A 23,983-nucleotide genomic window follows, 5' to 3' on the forward strand; every position below is an offset into this window, starting at 1 on the left:
TCTAGTCTCATGGCATTGTGGTCAGAAAAGATACTTGATACAATTTTCTTAAATTTACCAAGGCTTGATTTGTGACCCAAGATATGATCTATCCTGGAGACTGTTCCATGAGCACTTGAGAAAAATGTGCATTTTGTTGTTTTTGGATGGAGTGTCCTATAAATATCAATTAAGTCCATCTTGTTTAATGTATCATTTAAAGCTTGTGTTTCCTTATTTATTTTCATTTTGGATGACCTGTCCATGGGTGAAAGTGGGGTGTTAAAGTCCCCTACTATGAATGTGTTACTGTAGATTTCCCCTTTTATGGCTGTTAGTATTTGCCTTATGTATTGAGGTGCTCCTATGTTGGGTGCATAAATATTTACAATTGTTATATCTTCTTCTTGGATCGATCCCTTGATTATTATGTAGTGTCCTTCTTTGTCTCTTCTAATAGTCCTTATTTTAAAGTCTATTTTGTCTGATATGAGAATTGCTACTCCAGTTTTCTTTTGGTTTCCATTTGCATGGAATATCTTTTTCCATCCCCTTACTTTCAGTCTGTATGTGTCTCTAGGTCTGAAGTGGGTCCCTTGTAGACAGCACATATAAGGGTCGTGTTTTTTTACCCATTCAGTCAATCTGTGTCTTTTGGTGGGAGCATTTTAGTCCATTTACATTTAAGGTAATTATCAATATGTATGTTCCTATTCCCATTTTCTAAATTGTTTTGGGTTCATTATTATAGGTCTTTTCCTTCTCTTGTGTTTCTTGTCTAGAGAAGTTCCTTTAGCATTTGTTGTAAAGATGGTTTTGTGGTGCTGAACTCTCTCAGCTTTTGCTTGTCTGTAAAGGTTTTAATTTCTCCATCAAATCTGAATAAGATCCTTGCTGGGTAGAGTAGTCTTGGCTGCAGGTTTTTCTCCTTCATCACTTTCAGTATGTCCTGCCACTCCCTTCTGGCTTGCAGGGTTTCTGCTGAGAGATCAGCTGTTAACCTTATGGGGATTCCCTTGTGTGTTATTTTTCCCTTGCTGCTTTTAATATGTTTTCTTTGTATTTAATTTTTGAGAGTTTGATTAATATGTGTCTTGGTGTATTTCTCCTTGGATTTATCCTGTATGGGACTCTCTGTGCTTCCTGGACTTGATTAACTATTTCCTTTCCCATATTAGGGAAGTTTTCAACTATAATCTCTTCAAATATTTTCTCAGTCCCTTTCTTTTTCTCTTCTTCTGGAACCCCTATAATTCGAATGTAGATGTGTTTAATGTTGTCCCAGAGGTCTCTGAGACTGTCCTCAGTTCTTTTCATTCTTTTTTCTTTATTCTGCTCTGCAGTAGTTATTTCCACTATTTTATCTTCTAGGTCACTTATCCGTTCTTCTGCCTCAGTTATTCTGTTATTGATCCCATCTAGAGTACTTTTAATTTCATTTATTGTGTTGTTCATCATTGCTTGTTTCATCTTTATTTCTTGTAGGTCCTTGTTAACTGTTTCTTGCATTTTGTCCATGCTATTTCCAAGATTTCAGATCATCCTTACTATCATTATTCTGAATTCTTTTTCAGGTAGACTGCCTATTTCCTCTTCATTTGTTAGGTCTGCTGCATTTTTATCTTGCTCCTTCATCTGTGGTGTATTTTTCTGTCTTCTCATTTTGCTTATCTTACTGTGTTTGGGGTCTCCTTTTTGCAGGCTGCAGGTTCGTAGTTCCTGCTGTTTTTGATGTCTGTCTCCAGCGGCTAAGGTTGGTTCAGTGGGTTGTGTAGGCTTCCTGGTGGAGGGGACTAGTGCCTGTGTTGTGGTGGATGAGGCTGGATCTTGTCTCTCTAGTGGGCAGGTTCATGTCTAGTGGTGTGTTTTGAGGTGTCTGTGGACTTATTATGATTTTAGGTAGCCTCTCTGCTGATGGATGGGGTTGTGTTCCTGTTTTGCTAGTTGTTTGGCATATGTTGTCCAGCACTGTAGCTTGCTGGTCGTTGAGTGAAGCTGGGTGCTGGTGTTAAGATGGAGGTCTCTGGGAGATTTTTGCAGTTTGATATTATGTGGAGCTGGAAGGTCTCTTGTTGACCAGTGTCCTGAAGTTGGCTCTCCTACCTCAGAGGCAGAGCCCTGACTCCAGGCTGGAGCACCAAGAGACTTTCACCCACACAGCTCAGAATAAAAGGGAGAAAAAGTAGAGAGAATTAGTAGAAGTATGAAGAAAGAAAGAAAGAAAGAAAGAAAGAAAGAAAGAAAGAAAGAAAGGAGGGAAGGAAGGAAGGAAGAAAGAAAGAAAGAAGCAAAGAAGGAAAGAAGGGGGAGGAAGGAAGGAAGGAGGGAAAGAAGGAAAAAAGAAAGAAAGAAGATACAGTAAAATAAAATAATGTATAATAAAGTTATTGAATTAAAAAATACTTATTTAGGAAAAAAAAAAAGGGACGGCTAGAACCTTAGGACAAATGTTGGAAGCAAAGCTATACAGACAAAATCTTGCACAGAAGCATACACATAACACCCTCACAAAAAGAGGTAAAGGGGAAAAAATCATAAATCTTGCTCTCAGAGACCACCTCCTCAATTTGAGATGATTCGTTGTCTAAAGGAGGGAAGGAAAGAAGGAAGGTAGGAAAGAAAGAAAGAAAGAAAGAAAGAAAGAAAGAAAGAAAGAAAGAAAGAAAGAAAAGTATAATAAAGTTTTTAAAATTAATTATTAAGAAAAAAATTTAAAAAAAAATAAAAAACATGGTCAGATAGAACCCTAGGACAAATGGTGGAAGCAAAACTATGCAGACAAGATCTCACACAGAAGCATACACATACACATTCACAAAAAGAGGAAAAGGGGAAAAAATCATAGATCTTGCTCTCGAAGCCCACCTCCTCAATTTGGGATGACTTGTTGTCTATTCATGTATTCCACAGATGCAGGTACATCAAGTTGATTGTGGAGATTTAATCCTCTATTTCTGAGGCTTCTGGAAGAGATTTCCCTTTCTCTTCTTTGTTCTCACAGCTCACCGGGGCTCAGCTTTGGATTTGGCCCTGCCTCTGCGTGTAGGTCGCTGGAGAGCATCTGTTTTTTGCTCAGACAGGACGGGGTTAAAGGAGCCACTGATTCGGGGGCTCTGGTGCACTCAGGCCGGGGGGAGGGAGGGGCACTGCGTGTGGGGTGGGCCTGCGGCGGCAGAGGCCAGCGTGACGTTGCACCAGCCTGAGGTCCGCCGTGCGTTCTCCCGGGGAAGTTGTCCCTGGATCCCGGGAACCTGGCAGTGGCGGGCTGCACAGGCTCCGCGGAAGAGGGGTGTAGATAGTGACCTGTGCTCGCACACAGGCCCCTTGGTGGCGGCAGCAGCAGCCTCAGCGTCTCCCGCCCGTCCCTGGGGTCTGTGCTTTTAGCCGCGGCTCACGCCTGTCTCTGGGGTTCACGCTTTTAGCCGCAGCTTGCACCCGTCTCTGGAGTTCCTTTAATCAGCGCTCTTAAACCCCTCTCCTTGCGCACCAGGAAACAAAGAGGGAAGAAAAAGTATCTTGCCTCTTTGGCAGGTGCAGACTTTTCCCCGGACTCCCTCCTGGCTAGCCGTGGTACACTAACTCCTTCAGGCTATGTTCAAGCCTCCAACCCCAGACCTCTCCCTGAGCTCTGACCGAAACCGAAACCCAAGCCTCAGCTCGCAGACCCGCCCGCCCCGGCGGATGAGCAGACAAGCCTCTCGGGCTGATGAGTGCCGGTCGGCACCGATCCTCTGTGCGGGAATCTCCCCACTTTGCCCTCCGCACCCCTGTTGCTGTGCGCTCCTCCGCAGCTCCGAAGCTCCCCACTCCGCCTCCCGCAGTCTCCGCCCGCGAAGGGGCTTCCTAGTGTGTGGAAACTTTTCCTCCTTCACAGTTCCCTCCCACTGGTGCAGGTGCCGTCCCTATTTTTTTGTCTCTGTTTTTTTCTTTTTTTCCTTTGCCCACCCGGGTACGTGGGGAGTTTCTTGCCTTTTGGGAGGTCTGAGGTCTTCTGCCAGAGTTCAGTAGGTGTTCTGTAGGAGTTGTTCCACGTGTAGATGTATTTCTGGTGTATCTGTGGGGAGGAAGGTGATCTCCGCGTCTTACACTTCCACCATCTTCAAGGTCCTCCACCACATCTTCTTTACCCATTCATCTGTCGATGGACACTTAGGTTACTTCCATGTCATGACTATTGTAAATAGTGCTGCAGTGAACATTTTGGTACAAGACTCTTTTTGAATTATGGTTTTCTCAGGGTATATGTCCATTAGAGGGGTTGCTGTGTCATATGGTAGTTCTCTTTTTAGTTTTTTACGTAGACTCCATAATGTTCACCATAGCGGCTGTATCAATTTACATTCCCACCAACAGTGCAAAGGGCTCCCTTTTTCCCACACACTCTCCAGCTTTCATTCTTTGCAGAGTTTTTGATGATGGCCATTCTGACTGGGATGAGGTGATACCTCATTGTTGTTTTGATTTGCATTTCTCTAATGATTAGTGAAGTTGAGCATCCTTTCATGGGTTTGTTGCCAATCTGTATATCTTCTTTGGAGAAATGTCTATCTGGTCTTCTGCCCATTTTTGGATTGAGTTTTTTTCTTTTGTTTTGATATCAAGCTGCATGAGTTTCTTGTATATTTTGGAGATTAATCCTTTGTCATTTGCTTCATTTGCAAATATTTTCTCCCATTCTGAGGGTTATCTTTTGTCTTTATGATTTCCTTTGCTGTGCAAAAGCTTTTAATTTTCATTAGGTCTCATTTGTTTATTTTTGGTTTTATTTCCATTCCTCTAGGAAGTGGGTCAAAAAGTTTGTTGCTGTGATTTATGTCATAGATTGTTCTGCCTATGTTTGCCTCTAAGAGATTTACAGTGTCTGGTCTTACATTTAGGTATTTGATCCATTTTGAGTTTGTTTTTGCATATGGTATTACTGAGTGTTCTAATTTCATTCTTTTACATGTAGCTGTCCAGTTTTCCCAGCACCGCTTATTGAAGAGGCTGTCTTTTCTCCATTGTATATCCTTGCCTCCTTTTTCAAAGACAAGGTGACGACTGTGCATGTTTTTTTCTCTAGGTTTTCTATACTGTTCCATTGATGTATATCTCTGTTTTTGTGCCCATACCATACTGTCTTGATTACTGTACCTTTGTAGTATAGTCTGAAGTCCAGGAGCCTGAATCCTCCAACTCCATTTTTGTCTCTCAAGATTGCCTTGGCTATTCAGGGTCTTTTGTGTTTCCATACAAATTGTGAAAATTTTTGTTGTAGCTCTGTGAAAAACTACCATTGGTAGTTTGGTAGGGATTACATTGAATCTGGAGATTGCTTTGGGTTGTATAGTCATTTTCACAATGTTGATTCTTCCAATCCAAGAACATGACATATTTCTCCATCTGTTCATACCATCTTTAATTTCTTTCATCAGTGTCTTTTAGTTTTCTGTATACAGGTTTTTTGTCTCCTTAGGTAGGTTTATTATTAGGTATTTTATTTATTTTCTTCCAGTGGTACATGAGAGTGTTTCCTTAATTTCTCTCTCAGATTTTTCATCATTAGTGTATAGGAATGCAAGAGATTTCTGTGCATTAATTTTGTATCCTGCTACTTTACCAAATTCATTGATAGGCTTTAGCAGCTTTCTGGTAGTGTCTTTAGGATTTTCTGTGTATAGTTTCATGTCATCTGCATACACTGAGTTTTACTTCTTCTTTTCCATTTAGATTCATTTGATTTCTTCTTCTTCTCTCGTTTCTGTGGCTAAAACTTCCACAATTATGTTGAATAACAGTGCTGAGAGTGGGAAACCTTGTCTTGTTTGTGATCTTAGTGGAAATGCTTTCAGTTTTTCACCATTGAGAATGATGTGGGCTGTGGGTTTGTCATATATGGCCTTTATTATGTTGAGGTAAGTTCCCTCTATGCCTACTTTCTGGAGGGTTTTCAACATAAATGGGTGTTAAATTTTGTCAAAAGTTTTCTCTGCATCTTTTGAAATGATCATATGGCTTTTATCATTTAATTGGTTAATATGGTGTATCACATTGATTACTTGCGTATATTGAAGAGTCTTTGCATTCCTGGGATAAATCTCACTTGAACATTGTGTATAATCCTTTTAATGTGCTCTTGTATTCTGTTTCCTAGTATTTTATTGAGTACTTTTGCATCTATGTTCATCAGTGATATTGGCCTGGAGTTTTGTTTTTTTTTTTTTGACATCTTTGTCTGGTTTTGGTATCAGGGTGATGGTGGCCTCATAGAATGAATTTGTGTGTTCCTCCCTCTGTTATATTTTGGAAGAGATTGAGAAGGATAGGTGTTAGCTTTTCTCTAAATGTTTGAAAGGATTGGCCTGTGAAACCATCTGGTCCTGGGCTTTTGTTTGTTGGAAGATTTTTAATCACAGTTTCAATTTCTGTGCTTGGGATTGGTCAGTTGATATTTTCTATTTCTTCCTGGTTCAGTCTCAGAAGGTTGTGCTTTTCTAAGAATTTGTCCATTTCTTCAAGGTTGTCCATTTTATTGGCATAGAGTTGCTTGTAGTAATCTCTCATGATCCTCGTATTTCTGCAGTGTCAGTGGTTACTTCTCTTTCATTTCTAATTCTGTTGATTTGAGTCATTTCCCTTTTTTTCTTGATGACTCTGGCTAATGGTTTATCAATTTTGTTTAACTTCTCAAAGAACCAGCTTTCAGTTTATTCACCTTTGCTATCATTTCCTTCATTTCTTTTTCATTTATTTCTGACCTGATTTTTATGGTTTCCTTCCTTCTGCTAATTTTGAGGGTGTTTTTGTTATTTTCTCTCTAATGGCTTTAGGTGTAAGATTAGGTTGTTTTTTTGAGATTTTTCTTGTTTCCTAAGGTAGGATTGTTTTGCTGTAAACTTCTGTCTTAGATCTGCTTTTGCTGCATCCTATAGGTTTTCCTTCATCATGCTTTCATTATAATTTTTTTCTAGGTATTTTTTGATTTCCTTTTTGATTTATTCAGTGATCTCTTGATTATTTAGTAGTGTATTGTTTAGCCTCCCTGTGTTTGTATTTTTTTTACAGTGTTTCTCTCTAATTGATATCTAGTCTCTTAGAATTATTGCTGGAAAAGATACTTGATATGATTTCAATTTTCTTAAATTACTGGGGCTTGATATTTGACACAAGATATGATCTATCTTGGAGGATGTTCTATGAGCACTTGAGAAGAAAGTATATTATGTTGTTTTTGGATGGAATGTCTTATAGATATCAAGTCCATCCTGTTTAATGTGTCATTTAAAGCTTGTGTTTCCTTATTTATTTTCATTTTGGATGATCTGTCCATTAGGGAAAGTGGGGTGTTAAAGTTCCCTACTATGATTGTGTTACTGTTGATTTCCCCTTTTATGGTTGTTAGCATTTGCCTTATGTATTGAAGTGCTCCTGTATTGGGTGCATAAATATTTACACTTGTTATATCTTCTTCTTGGATTGTTCCCTTGATCATTATACAGTGTCCTTCTTTGTCTCTTGTAATAGTCTTTATTTTAAAGTTTGTTTTGTGTGATATGAGAATTACTGTTCCAGCTTTCTTTTGATTTCCATTTGCATGGAATATCTTTTTCCATCCCTTCACTTTCAGTCTGTATGTGTCCCTTGGTCTGAAGTGGGTCTCTCGTAGGCAGCATATATCCATGTCTTGTGTTTTTATCCATTCAGCGAGTCTATGTCTTTTGGGCGGAGCATTTAATATATTTATATTTAAGGTAATTATCAATATGTAAGTTCCTATTACTATTTTCTTAAATGTTTTGGGTTTGTAATTGTAGGTCTTTTCCTTCTCTTGTGTTTCCTGCCTAGAGACGTTCCTTTAGGATTTATTGTAAAGCTGGTTTGGTGGTGCTGAATTCTCTTAGCTTTTGTTTGCCTGTAAATGTTTTAATTTCTTCATCAATTCTGAATGAGATTCTTCCTGGGTAGAGTCATCTTGGTTGTAGGTTTTTCCCTTTCATCACTGTAAAATTGTACTGCCACTTGCTTCTGACTTGCAGAGTTTCTCCTGAAAGATCAGCTGTTAACCTTATGGGGATTCACTTGTATGTTATTTGTTGCTTTTCCCTTGCTGCTTTTTTAAATTTTATATAATAAATATATGTTATATTTGTTATATTTCATTAATTACCATTGGCATACATGATAAAGAGGAAATTATTTTTGAATTTTATTTTATTTATTTTTTATACAGCAGGTTCTTATTAGTCATCAATTTTATATGCTCAGTGTATACATGTCAATCCCAATCACCCAATTTATCACAACACCACCCCCATCCCCTGCCGCTTCCCCCCTTGATGTCCATATGTTTGTTCTCTATATCTCTGTCTCAATTTCTGCCCTGGAAACTGCTTCATCTGTACTACTTTTCAAGATTCCATATATATGTGTTAATATACAGTATTTGCTTTTCTTTTTCTGACTTACTTCACTATATATGACAGTCTCTAGATCCATCCATGTCTCAACAAATGACCTAAACTCGGTCTTTTTTAGGGCCGAGTAATAGTCCATTGTATATATGTACCACATCTTCTTTATACATTCATCTGTCGATGGGCATTTAGGCTGCTTCCCTGACTTGGCTATTGTAAACAGGGCTGCAATGAACATTGGGTTCCATGTATCTTTTTGAATTATGGTTTTCTCTGGGCATATACCTAGTAGTGGGATTGCTGTATCATATGGTAATTTCATTTTTAGATTTTTAACGAACCTCCATACTGTTCTCCATAGTGGCTGTATCAATTTACATTCCCACCAACAGTGGAAGAGGGTTCCTTTCTCTCCACAGCGCCTTCAGTATTTGTTGTTTGTAGATTGTCTGGAGATGCCTATTCTAACTGATGTGAGGTGGTACCTCATTGTAGTTTTAATTTGAATTTCTCTAATAATTAGTGATATTGAGTAGCTTTTCATGTGCTTCTTGGCCATCTGTATGTCTTCTTTAGAAAAATGTCTATTTAGGTCTTCTGCCCATTTTTGGATTGAGTTGTTTGCTTTTTGCATATTGAGCTTCATGAGCTATTTATATATTTTGGAGATTAATCCTTTGTCCGTTGATTCATTTGCAAATATTTTCTCCCATTCTGAGAGTTGTCTTTCCATCTTGTTTATGGTCCTTTACTGTTCAAAGTTTGAAGTTTCATTAGGTCCCATTTGTTTATTTTTGTTTCCATTACTCTAGAAGGTGAATCAAAAAATATCTTGCTGTAATTTATGTCAAAGAATGTTCTTCCTATGTTTTCCTCTAAGAGTTTTATAGTGTCCAGTCTTACATTTAGGTCTCTAATCCATTTTGAATATGTTTTTGTGTATGGTGTTAGAGAGTGTTCTAATTTCATTCTTTTACATGTAGCTGTCCAGTTTTCCCAGCACCACTTATTGAAGAGACTGTCTTTTCTCCATTGTACATCCTTGCCTCCTTTGTCATAGATTAGCTGACCATAGGTGCGTGGGTTTATCTCTGGGCTTTCTATCTTGTTCCATTGATTTATATTTCTGTTTTTGTGCCAGTACCATATTGTCTTGATTGCTGTAGCTTTGTAGTACAGACTGAAGTCAGGGAGTCTGATTCCTCTAGCACCACTTTTTCCCTTAAGACTGCTTTGCCTATTCAGGGTCTTTTGTGTATCCGTGCAAATTTTAAGAGTTTTTGTTCTAGTTCTGTAAAAAATGCCATTGGTAATTTTATGGGGATTGCATTGAATCTGGAGATTGCTTTGGGTAATATAGTCATTTTCACAATGTTGATTTTTCCAATCCAAGAATATAGTGTATCTCGCTTTCTGATGGTATTATCTTTAATTTCTTTCTTCAGTGTTTTATAGTTTTCTACACACAGTTCTTTGCTCTCCCTAGGTAGGTTTATTCCTAGGTATTTTATTCTTTTGTTGCATTGGTAAATGAGAGTGTTTCCTTAATTTCTCTTTCAGATAATTCATCATTAGTATATAGGAATGAAAGATTTCTGTGCATTAATTTTGTATGCTGCAACTTTACCATATTCATTGATTAGCTTTAGTAATTTTCTGGTGGCCTCTTTAGCATTCTACATGTATAGTATCATGTCATCTGCAAACAGTGACAGTTTTACTTCTTCTTTTCCAATTTGTATTCCTTTTATTTCTTTTTCTTCTCTGATTGACATTGCTAGGACTTCCAAAACTATGTTGAATAATAGTGGTGAGAGTGGACATCCTTGTATTGTCCCTTATCTTAGAGGAAATGCTTTCAGTTTTTCACCATTGAGAATGATGTTTGCTGTGGGATTGTTGTATGTGGCCTTTATTACGTTGAGGTAGGTTCCCTCTATGTCCACTTTCTGGAGAGTTTTGATCACAAATGGGTGTTGAATTTTGTCAAAAATTTTTCTGCATCTATCGAGATGATCATATGTTTTTTTCCTTCTTCAATTTGTTAATATGGTGTATCACGTTGATTGATCTGCATATATTGAAGAATCCTTGCATTCCTGGGATAAATCCCACTTGATCATGGTGTATCATCCTTTTAATGTGTTGTTGGATTCTATTTGCTAGTATTTGGTTGAGGATTATTGCATCTATATTCATCAGTGTTATTGGTCTGTAATTTTCTTTTTTTGTTCTATCTTTGTCTAGTTTTGGTATCAGGGTGATGGTGGCCTCATAGAATGAGTTTGGGAGTGTTCCTTCCTCCACAATTTTTTGGAAGAGTTTGAGTAGGATGGGTGTTAGTTTTTCTGTAAATGTTTGAGAGAAATCACCTGTGAAGCCATCTGGTCCTGGACTTTTGTTTGTTGGATGATTTTTAATCACAGTTTCAACTTCATTACTTGTGATTGGTTTGTTCATATTTTCTATTTCTGACTGGTTTAGTCTTGGAAGTTTATACCCTTCTAAGAATTTGTCCATTTCTTTCAGGTTGTCCATTTTATTGACATAGAGTTGCTTGTAGTAGTCTGTTAGGGTGCTTTGTATTTCTGTGGTTTCTGTTGTAAGTTCTTTTACATTTTTAATTTTATTGATTTGAGTCCTCTCTTTCTTTTTCTTGATGAGTCTGATTAATGGTTTATCAATTTTGTTTATCTTCTCAAAGAACAAGTTTTTATTTTTATTGATCTTTGCTATTGTTTTCTTTGTTTCTATTTCATTTATTTCTGCTCTGATCTTTATGATTTCTTTCCTTCTGCTAACTTTGGATTTTGTTTGTTCTTATTTCTCTAGTTCCTTTTGGTGTAAGATTAGATTGTTTACTTGAGATTTTTCTTGTTTCTTGAGGTAGGCTAGTATAACTATAAACTTCCCTCTTAGAATTTCTTCTGCTGCATCCCATAGGTTTTGGATCATCATAAGTTCGTTGTCATTTGTCTCTAGGTATTTTTTTTTTTTAATTTTCTCTTTGATTTCTTCAGTGATCTCTTGGTGATTGGGTAACATATTTTTTAGGCTCCATGTATTTGTGTTTTTTATGGTTATTTCCCCTGTAATTCATTCCTAATCTCATAGCATTGTGGTCAGAAAAGAGGCTTTTTATGATTTCAATTTTCTTAAATTTACTGAGGCTTGATTTGTTACCCAAGATGTGATCTATCCTGGAGAATGTTCCATGCACACTTGAGAAGAAAGTGTAATCTGCTGCTTTTGGATGGAATGTCCTATAAATATCAATTAAATCTATCTGTTCTATTGTGTTATTTAAAGCTTCTGTTTCCTTATTTATCTTCATTTTGAAGGATATGTCCATTGGTGAAAGTGGGGTATTAAAGTCCCCCACTATTATTGTGTTACTGTCGATTTCCTCTTTTATAGATGTTAGCAGTTGCCGTATATATTGAGGTGCTCCTATTTTGGGTGCATATATATTTATAATTGTTATATCTTCTTCTTGGATTGATCCCTTGATCATTATGTAGTGTCCTTTCTTGTCTCTTGTAACACTCTTTATTTTAAAGCCTATTTATCTGATATGAGTATTGTTACTCAAGCTTTCTTTTGATTTCCATTTGCATGGAATATCTTTTTCCATTCCCTCACTTTCAGCCTGTATGTGTCCCTAGGTCTGAAGTGGATTTCTTGTAGACAGCATATATATAGGTCTTGTTTTTGTATCCATTCTGCAAACCTGTGTCTTTTGGTTGGAGCATTTAATCCAATCATGTTTAAGATAATTATCTATATGTATGTTCCTATGACCATTTTCTTAACTGTTTTGGGTTTGTTTTTGTAGGTTCTTTTCTTCTCTTGTGTTTTCTACTTAGAGAGGTTCCTTTAGTACTTGTTGTAGAGCTGGTTTGGTGGTGCTGAATTCTCTTAACTTCTGCTTGGCTGTAAAGCTTTTGATTTCTCCATTGGATCTGAATGAGATCCTTGCCGGGTAGAGTAATCTTTGTTGTAGGTTCTTCCCTTTCATCACTTTAAGTATATCATGCCACTCACTTCTGGCGTGTAGAGTTTCTGCTGAGAAATCAACTGTTAACCTTATGGGAGTTCCCTTGTATGATATTTGTCATTTTTTTCCTTGCTCTTTTCAATAATTTTTCTTTGTCTTTAATTTTTGCCAGTTTGATTATTATGTGTCTTGGCATATTTCTCCTTGGGTTTATCCTGTATGGGACTCTCTGAGCTCCCTGGACTTGGGTGGCTATTTCCTTTCCCATGCTAGGGAAGTTTTCAACTATAATCTCTTCAAATATTTTCTCTGGTCCTTCCTCTCTCTCTTCTCCTTTTGGGACCCCTATAATGCAAATGTTGTTGTGTTTAATGTTTTCCCAGAGGTCTCTTAGGCTGTCTTCATTTCTTTTCATTCTTTTTTCTTTATTCTGTTCAGCAACAGTGAATTCCCCTATTCTGTCTTCCAGGTCACTTATCCATTCTTCAGCATCATTTATTCTGCTATTGATTCCTACTAGTGTAGTTTTCATTTCAGTTATTGTATTGTTCATCTCTTTGTTTGTTCTTTAATTCTTTTAGTTGTTTGTTAAACATTTCTTGCCTCTTCTCCATCTTTGACTCCATTTTTTTCCGAGGTCTTGGATCATCTTCACTATCATTATTCTGAATTTTTTTTCTGGAAAGTTGCCTATATACACTTAATTTAGTTGTTTTTCTGGGGTTTTATCTTGTTCTTTCATCTGCTGCATAGCCCTCTGTGTTTTCATCTTTTCTATCTTTCTGTGAATGTGGTTTTTGTTCCACAGGCTGCAGGATTGTAGTTCTTCTTGCTTCTGCTGTCTGCCCTCTCCCTTGCTGCTTTTAATAATTTTTTCTTTATTTAATTTTTGATTGTTTGATTAATATGTGTCTTGGCATGTTTCTCCTTGGATTTATCCTGTATGGGACTCTCTGCACTTTCTGGACTTGATTAACTATTTTCTTTCCCATGTTAGGGAAGTTTTCAACTATAATCTCTTCAAATATTTTCTCAGTCCCTTTCTTTTTCTCTTCTTCTTCTGAGTCCACTATAATTCAAATGCTGGTGTGTTTAATGTTGTCCCACAGCCTGTTGGTCTCTGAGACTGTCCTCAAGTCTTTTCATTCTTTTTTCTTCATTCTGCTCTGTGGTAGTTATTTCCACTATTTTATCTTCCATGTCACTTATCCATTCTTTTGCCTCAGTTATTCTGCTTTTGATTCCTTCTAGAGAATTTTTAATTTCATTTATTGTGTTGTTCATTATTGTTTGTTTGCTCTTTAGTTGTTCTAGATCCTTGTTAATCGTTTCTTATATTTTCTCCATTCTATTTCCAAGATTTCATATCATGTTTACTATCATTACTCTGAATTCTTTTTTAGGTAGACTACCTATTTCCTCTTAATTTGTTTGGTTTTTTGGGTTTTTACTTTGCTCCTTCATCTGCTGCATATTTTTATTTCTTCTCATTTTGCTTAACTTACTGTGTGGGGTCTCTTTTTTGCAGGCTACAGGTTCATAGTTCTCATTGTTTTTATTGTCTGCCCCCAGTTGTTAATTGGTTCAGTGGGTTGTGTAGGCTTCTTGGTGGAGAGGACTGGTGCCTGTGTTCTGGTAGATGAGGCTGGATCTTGTCTTCCTTGTGGGTATGGCCACTTCTGGTGATGTGTTTTGGGATGTCTGTGAACTTAGTATGATTTTAGGCAGCCTCTCTGTTAATGGGTGGTGTTATGTTCCTGTCTTGCTAGTTATCTGGCATGGGTGTACAGCACTGGAGCTTGCTGGTCAATGAGTGGAGCTGGATATTAGCCATGAGATGGGGCCCTCTGGGGGAGCTCTTCCTGATTGATATTATGTGGGGCCAGGAGCTCTCTGGTGGTCCAATGTCCTGAACTCAGCTTTCCCACCTCAGAGGCTCAGGCCTGACACTGGCTGTAGAACCAAGACCCTTTCAGCCATACGGCTTTTGGGAAGTCTGAGGTCTTCTGCCAGCGTTCAGTGGGGGTTCTGTAGGAGTTGTTCTACATGTAGACGTAGTTTTGATATTTTTGTGGGGAGGAAGTTGATGTCCACGTCTTACTCCTTTGATGTCTTGAAGGTCCTCCTCAAGATATTTTAGACATGCCCATCTTTTGGGTCAGCCAATGTAGGTGAAAGTAAATGTGGAGTCTGGGTATCTGAAATCAGGCAGGGCATGGTCATTGCAGGGCCAGGAGTGCTCAAGGCACGGGGGAGCCCTATGAATCAGCCTTTGCCCTTGCTGCACAATTTCCATGCCCACTCCTCTCTTAAATTTTAAAGCAAGGATGTTTGAGACAATGAAGAATAATTTTTCAGGCCTTGCTTCCATTTCATTTTAGTGTAGACTAGAGGCAAATGATTGCACAAGAGCAAGAAATTGGAAAACCATAATTTTAGCCTATGAGAAAGAGAGAATGTGATGGAGAAATAGAAACACAACAATCTACAAAAATTTAGAAGGAAATGTGCTGCTATTAGGCCTCTTCAGAAAAGAGTAATGAGAAATAAACTTGGTTAACTTGCTCTTGAAGGAATAAAGAATGATACTAATCCTACTGAACTTGTGGAGTGATTGAGCCTAAAGAAGTGAGTTAGTTAGGAAATTTTTTTTTTTTTTTTGTGGGCACTATCATTTTAGACCTGATAAATGATTAAATCTTACCTTTTGAAATGGGGATAATGAGTTCATTTTCTTTGTCATTATTTCACAAGACTCTTCAGTGGCATCTTGTGTTTGATCCTTACTTACTACCTGATAAAATGTTAAAGTAACAGATGGACATATAGAAGTTTCTGAGCACCATCAGATCAATAATCCTGGGTATGATAATGAAATTAAAGTAAGACAAAAAGGCTCAGTTTCTTTTATACAAATATGACAGATCTTTTGATCTCTATTTGAGGTACGAGTTACTTAAATTTTTTTTGGTAGTTGTGATAGATTGTTAATTAACCAACTGCACACTTTCCCTTATTAACTCTAGTAATTAAAAGCTGACCACTACAAGACAATGTCCTTGGTATTGAAAGAGGGTGTAAGGTTATGTAACCGACCACAGTTAAATAGACCACAGCAAATAGTGATAAAGTTTTGTTTGTTGGTTTGTTGGTTTGCTTGTTTTTAACTCTCACAAAATTTTATCAAGACATTTTAAACTAGAAGGCTCAGGAAAATATTCATTGTCCAATGAATTTATAGGTTTCTTAGTTTTAGACTTATGTAGTGAATATAGCTGGTTTTCTTTGTTCTGTTCTCATTTTTCATTATGAGAGTTCACAATCTTAACTATTCCTATAGATTAATGCTTATCTAAATGTTTTCTGTGTATTACAAGTGTCAGGGAATATTAATGTGTATTTGACATAAAAAATGGGTTTTATAGTGGATTTGAAAAGAATTCAAGCAGTCTTTTTTAGTGCAATATTCCCACAGCTTTATGAATACTAACATAAATTGTGTATGAAGAGGGAATTATGTGTAGTTCCAGAAATTGTTTGGGTATTAACACATTCCCCCCCCCCCCATAGAATATTTCTAGGAACCAGGGTCTAGGTTTCTTGTGACTAGGTTTGGAAAATTCTACTGTACTCTTCAGTCTATAGAATTTCTTAAGTAAAATATGTATAGCTTCTCCTTGTATCCATTAATTATGTATTCCCGGGTAAATGATTTAAAATATTCTGAGGTTCTTTTTTATATATATATTTAGGACAATAGAGTTGCAAAATTAAAATAATTTATTCGTGAAATCCTTAGCACAGAACCTGATACATAGAGTGCAACACATAAGTTAATAAGGATCATTATTTTTTATTTTCCAAATATAAAAATGGAGAATGGTTGTGTGAATAAATGAGGATATGTAGGTTGAATGTTCATTTCCTATGATGGAGGACAGTGGATCCAGACTACAAATTGCTGTAAGATAGAGTCATGACTGGGTTTTATTTGCCCAGATGCAAACCTACACTTTGGCTTGTACTAAGGACTTCTAAGTGTTTGCTAAAATTAAAAAAAAAAAAATAAGTAAACTAATTTTTAAATGAAAAAATAAAATAAATAAATTGAGAGCTTTGGATGAGTTTGAGTTTATTTCATTGTAACATTCGGAAAGTTGAATTTTCCTATGCTCTATCTTAAACTACAATGGACTGTGTGAAACTTATAAATGAAATGAAATATACAAGCATAAATAAATTATCTAAGTTTCCAGGTCCAAAAATCAAATAAGAATTTGCCCCTCTGAAATTCTAGTAATGAGGATTTTATAATTTAAATTCCATCTTCTATTCAGAAAAATGTATCAGAAAATGTCCTGGGTTCTGTTATTGAATTTTTAGCTTTATGTGAGTAACTATTCCTTATAAAGTATCAGACATTTTACCTACATTGCAAGAAAAAAATAGAAAATTAGGAGGAAGATTTACCTTACCTGCAGAGATATAGTGGAAGTATTTATATTGAAGAATAGGCAGGATTTCATTTTATTACACACATTTATTAGAAATTCCAAAGATGACTTTTTATGGGGAAACATCCATAGCAAAGGCTGGGAAGTTAAATGAAAAATATTACCCATTGATAGTCTGAAAAGGAGTGAAAATACAATATACAGTTATTTCTCTATTCTGGTACACTTTTGTATGTACTAGTGCACTTCAACTGTGAGTGTGGGCAGTATTTCACACTAATCAGTTAAAGACCCTTGAAATCTCAGAATATTAAATAACTTAACCGGCAACCTATAATTAGTGCTTTTAAAATAGAATGTGCTATTTTTCATAGAACATCTTTAGATTCTTAAATTTGTAATATTTTACCAGATTATGCTGTTAATTTCTTATATTGTTATGGAAAACCAAGTTGGAATTTACATTTTTATTAATTCAGTATATTCTACCTAGAAGATGATACAGTTACAAGTAGTAATAATGACTATTTTTACATATGCTTACAAATTTAATGTTTTCATCTGTGAGTTTAGTGTTTAACCTCCTCTATAGCATACACAGTCTTTCATTGGCCCCCTGTTGCTTAATTTGTGTTGGAGCATAATCATTTCATGCATACTATTACTTTGCAGTTACAGTACAATCAAATTTACTTTTTACCAAAAAGAAAATGACTTTTCCCTTTCAATAATTCCTATGGAGATAGACTATGAACTACAATTTGCTCTTGTGCCGTACCATATTTGACTTGTCTGATTGACACAGCAGAATAAATAGTTCTCCTAACTGAAAAGCTGAAATGCATGCCATCAGTTTGCACATGGGACATCTGGCTGAGTATACAAATAGCTGATTATGGTGAGTGTCACTCTCATTTCTCAAACCCCACTGAATCCAGTGATATGTATTGACCAAGTAAAAATGGGTTTCTTCTCTGTGGCTAAACTTTCAGCAGATTTTTTTATTTCTCCAATGTCAAAGTGACAAAATAGATTTTGATCAGATATAGGTAGCTGCCAGAGGTCTCTAATCTGTGAGTGGCATTAATGCTAATTATACTCTAAGTGACCTGTAATGATCATTTAACTGTTTTTCTTCAGCATTTTGACATAGTCAACTTTCATATTAAGTCTGAGGATCACCTACACAAACGAACATATTAGTAGAAAGAACCAGAACACATTAACCATGTTTCACTTCATTATGAAGTGAATTAAGGAACATTAAAAGTTCTTTGTGAAAATGTATATGTTTTGCCAAGCTTATTTTAATTTTAGAATATGTGCTAATAAGAAATAAAGAAAAAGGGAAAAATAAAACTAGATTTTTCATAAATATTTCTTTAACATAAAGAACTCATATTTATGAGTAATGTAATTGCATGTTCCCAGCTACCCTGCATTCTCAACAGAAAAATGTTTTAAAGATACTTTTTTGTAAAAAATATAAGATAATTCTGCTTATATGTATTGGTTTCCCTGTGAAAACTATAACACTCATGTAATGCTTCTTGTTTCCTTGTACTTTCCTGTTTGCTTAAGTGTCACCAAATGTTTTCACCTTTACCTTTTATCCAAAAAATATAAATTCATCCTTACATTAAACATATTTTTACTCTAGCTTGAAAGAATTCCAGAGGACTCTAATATGCATAAAGAGTTTTTAAAAAATTCCTGTTATGGACGTTGTAATGACTTCTGGTCATTAATCTCTCTTGCTCTCTTCTTTCTTCTACTCTTCCTATCTCCCACCCACTTCTCACCCTTCTCCTCCTGCTCCTCCTCCTCCGTCTCTTCCTCTTTCTCTCTCTCTCCCTCTAATTGTAATTTCATATCTGTATCTATATTTTATTTACATTTAACTCTCCATTTCCAGTCTTATCTAACTCTATATTTTTACTTATTTCTACATATAAGTGAAATTACTTAATTTTTATTTTAAACACAAAGGAAGTCAACTTATAGATAGCTTTCAGCATTTTTTTTAACTTTGTATATTGTGAACATTTTCCATACTAACACTATTAATAAGTGTGAATGGGCATATATCATTTATTATATTACAGGTACTATGCTAAAAGTTTTATATATATTAACTGATATAAATATCACAACAACCTTATGAGATAGGTCTGATATTCCCATTTTACAGATGAGAAAACAGAAGTACAGAGAGATTAAGTAACTAGCACATGATCACTAGCTGAGATTCTATCCCAGGTAATCTAGCTCCAGAGAACTTTGTTCTTCAATATTGCACAATACTTCCTTTCTACAGAAAGGTCACCCTCATCCTTTTAACAGCTGTCTACCACTACATAATATACATGTATCATAATGAATTTAAGACTTTCCTCGTTAATGGACTTTTAGCTTTTCTCTAGTTTTCCATGGTTTTAAATAGCACTGTAGTAAGCATCTATGTACATATATTCTTGCAAGCCTGTGTTATTTTTGCAAGATCATTTTCTAGCAAATAACTTGTTTAAAGAGTTTTAAAATTTTTGTCAGTACTGAAAACTTTCCTTTACTTTAAGAAAATAATTCTAAACACGTGACTTTAATTTTTCATTGTTAGGCTGCTTCAAGATCTTTCTGAAAACTTAATTATTCTTCAGTATTAACTGGTGTGACTAGCTTTATGTGATTGGCAAATTTGATAAGCATGCCATCTAAATCTCTAAGACATTGACAAATACATTGAATAAAAAAGATAAGATTAGTGATTTTTCTCTGGGGCTTGAATATAGATATCTTCTCTATCCCAGCTCATTTATTGCTTCAATAATAATTACTGTTAATTGAACAATACTGAATAACATTTATTACTAGCTTATTGTATGCTTCCTAACAAGACTAATATAATCACTGATGATAAGAAATTTATGAAAATGCATATTATTATCCCCTTGTTTGTTGTTGCACGCAGGCTTTCTCTAGCACGGGCTTCTCATTGCAGTGGTCTCTCTTGTTGTGGAGCACTGACTGTAAGGCACACAGACTTCAGTATTTGTGGCTCACAGGCTCTAGAGCACACACAGGCTCAGTAGTTGGGGCATACAGGCTTAGTTACTCTGTGGCATGTGGGATCTTCCTAGACCAGGAATCGAATCTGTGTCCCCTGCATAGGCAGGCAGATTCTTAACCATTGCCCCACCAGGGAAGTCCCTCTCCCCATTTTACAAAGTATAAAACTAGGCTCTGAAAGATTACATGGTCAAAGCCAAAAATCAATATTTGTAAGAGTTGACATAAAATTTCGTGTTTGTCTGATTTGAAAACTTTCACTCATCCTCTGAACCATACATCCTATCTTATTTACGTTTCATGGCAGTAAGAAACAGATTTATTGAGGTTACCTCACAAACAGGAGTTAGTGTTAAAAATACACATAAACACAAATGACTTTCTTCGTGGGCAAAGATAACACGAAGAGGACTGCCCATATAGGGCTCAAGGGAAATGAGACCATTGTTTAGGAATCTGTGTTTATTCAGGGTCAGATGAAGCTCTGTCTGTGTTTGTTTCTCATGCTATCAATAGATGGGGCTTATTTATTTTCTTTCTTTTCTTTGAGGGGGAGTGCTTACTGATTTTCCATTACTTTGTAGGATTAATCTATAGCAGAGCAGAATTTAAGCCTTTACTTCCTCATAGTCTCTACTTTTTCAATACATCTGCACACTGTAGTCTTCCTGGGTATTCTTTAACTTATTTTCCCATTACCAAGGGCATATTTTGGAAACACTACTAAGTGCTGCAGGTAGAAAATAAGACATCCTTCATGGACATGAGCACTTTGCTTGTAACTGTAATGGACTTCATGTAGTTCCTCAAATTTCCCATGGCATTTCTCACTTACTTTTGTTTATATATGTTCTTTTTAATCTTATATATGTTTTGTTCTTTGGTCTTGTTACAAAACTCTATTTAGTTTCAATAGCATGAATCAAATATTACCTTGTCTAGAAATCCTTCCCTAATGTCATCTACAACCCAGAGTCAAGTGCCATTTGATATGTGTATTTCCCATGTTTATGCCTCTGTAATCACTCTTTGCACAACGTGTAATTATTCCTTTTATTACAAGTATTAATTAATACAATTATTATTATGTATGACTTCCTTATCTGTAACTCTTCCCCATTTGTCTGTGAGGCCCTTGTTGGCAGGATTTCTATCTCTTCCTCTTTGTGGTTGCTGATCTCATACAGTCATGGAAGCTAATAAATACTCAGCATATATCAGTAGAAGGAATGAATGATCAAAATAACTTATACTTTCTCTACTTTTTTTCCCAGTGAAACTTTTTAAGGGCCTACCCAAGATCATATATTCATTTACTAGGGTAGTAACATTAAGATGTTTACTTAATTCCTTGAATTCTTTGAGCAAAATATGAATTTCTGTGTTTATTAGATTTTTTCATATTTTACTTATAAAACACCCATAAATCATATACAGTCTACTTTTGCTAGTTTCTCTTTGTATTTTTAATACACTTGTATGCCTCTCATTAAACTTTTCTATTATTAAAAAGTCAAAATTATTGCAGAATGACATATCTTTAACAATGTATACTTATTCAAGCAAACTCTCAAATTTTGACTAATAATTTATTCTTTTTGTTATATAAGTTTTTCATCTATGGCAAACATTTTTTTCCTATTAACAACCCATATTAGATCAGGTTTAAAAACACATGTGTACATTGTTTAGAGGCAAAATTACCATTTGACCTTGAACTTTCCTCTCCTCTGAAACAGAAAATGTGTATGTGTGCTGTGTGTGTGTTTTAAACATGAAGCTGGTTGAAGACTAGAAGAAAAATAATTGGCAATTATTCATTCTTGAAAATTTGACACAAAAAGCTAAAGTGCCTAACTTCAGGAGAAATCTTTTTTTCCCTGAGGCTATTTCAACTTCACTTAATAAAACTGCCAATGTGTCTTTCCCTTAAACATAACCCTCCACAAAGAAAAATGTTTTATTCTTAGATAATAAAAAGTTATATAATTCAAATTAAAATGTAATAGATGTACTAGATATGAGTGACATTAAATACATGTTCAAATATTACTAACTTTTCTAATATTTTTATTCAAGATATACTTAATTTCAATACAAATTAACAGGTATAATAAAAACAAATGACACAACTTTTTCATAATGGAAATATTATTTCTATCGTTTTTGTCACAGTTTGGAACTTTTTTTTGTGGCCTCTCCCTTTGCGGAGCGCAGGCTCCAGATGTGCAGGCTCAGCGGCCATGGCTCACGGCCCCAGCCGTTCCACGGCATGTGGGAGCTTCCCGGACCAGGGCACGAACCCGAGTCCCCTGCATCGGCAGGCGACTCTCAACCACTGTGCCACCAGGGAAGCCCCAGTTTGGAACTTTTAATAGAAACACTTGTAAACCCCTGTTGTCCAAACTTGGCAGCTTACCAGTCACCTGGGATGCTTTAAAAGTAGATAGGTTCCTGGGCCCCAATTTAGACATTGTGATTCACTATGTCTGAGACTGGGGTCTGGAATAATTTTAATAAATATTTCAGTTTGTTTGACTCAAGTAGAAAGCATATTCATGTGTGAAAACACTTTTCACATATAAGAGTTTATGAATAAATACTGAATTAGTTACTAAATTTGAAAGGCAGAGGGGATGCTTAACTTGGGGAAGTGTTTGTTCAATCATAATTTGGATTGATATACATCACTGTCAGAGACTAATCAATTATATTTTCACTTTACAGAAAGTAAATGCATAATTGCATTCTAATCAAGCTTATATACCTATATATATTATCAAGTATATGTATACATATCCACATATCTATATTAATACATCCATCAGAGATCAAGATCTGCATGTATGTATCAATTAAAGTGTGCATAGATGTCTCATGATATATCCTTAAAAACTAGTTTGTTTTGCTGTATATGTGTTTTTTAATTTGCATAAGTTATATTGTGTTATAAACTGGGCTTTCAAAGTTTTATTGTTGATATCAGTGAATGGTACTCTGTGTTGCTCTAACTCAGTCCTTCTATCTGCTGCATTATACCCATCATACACAGATATGCAGTGTGTCTATCACTTATTGATGAAAACCTATGTTATGTCCAACTTTTTGTCCTCACAATGTCACAATGAGTCATCTTAAAAATTTAAGTCAGTTTCTGAAAACTGAAAATAGAATTGCTGGTATACAGGGTATTCAGATTCGTAATTTTACTAAATGGGGTTGCAATACTCTTCTAAATTGTATCAACTGCTTACATTTCTGAAGTAGTTACTATACACCATCTCCAATACTCAATCTTATACCACATTCTACTTTTTGCTAATCTAATTGTTGTACAGCATTGTCTTGATGTTACTTTAATTTAAAATTCCCTGAACACTTATGATTTTGTAATGCCATATTGATTACATATGAAGCTCCCAAGCATATATGTATTTATAATTTTGAACTATATATTTACTTATTTAACTGATACTGAACCATACTAAATGACTGTTAATATGTCTCCATATATGACAAGCTGAGTCTTTTGTCATTTGCTATTATTTTTCAATATTAGTATTAGCTTTTTATTACCCTTTATTACTTGATATGAATTTTAGAATAAACTTGTCTGGCTTATCTAAAAATCCGGCATTGAATTAATTACCTTTATTTATTGGTTTAGGAAACTGACATAATTACAATATTTAATCATCCTATAACAATGTAGGTCTCTCTTGTAATAAAATATTCTTATATACAATAATGGAGTTTTTTTAAAAAAAATTCTGTTTAAAGATCCAATTTTGGTATTTATATGCATTTTAAAGTTGTCACTGTGGCAAATATTCTGGGTATTTTTTTTACATTTCCCAGGTTGTTATTTTTGATATAAACACTCATCTTTTTGCTATGAATCTTTTAACAGTCAAAATTGCTAAACTCTTTTATTGATCTACTATTTGGTCCATTAATTCTCTTGAGTTTTCTATTTAAAACATTATAATGTCTCCAAATAATAAAATTTTAACATTTCACTTCCAAGTATTATACTACTTGCATGTTTTGTTATTTTAGATACATAATTACTATATTTAATTTTCCCTCTTTTA

The sequence above is a fragment of the Tursiops truncatus genome, chromosome 18 (assembly GCF_011762595.2).
Source record: "Tursiops truncatus isolate mTurTru1 chromosome 18, mTurTru1.mat.Y, whole genome shotgun sequence".
Taxonomy (NCBI): domain Eukaryota; kingdom Metazoa; phylum Chordata; class Mammalia; order Artiodactyla; family Delphinidae; genus Tursiops; species Tursiops truncatus.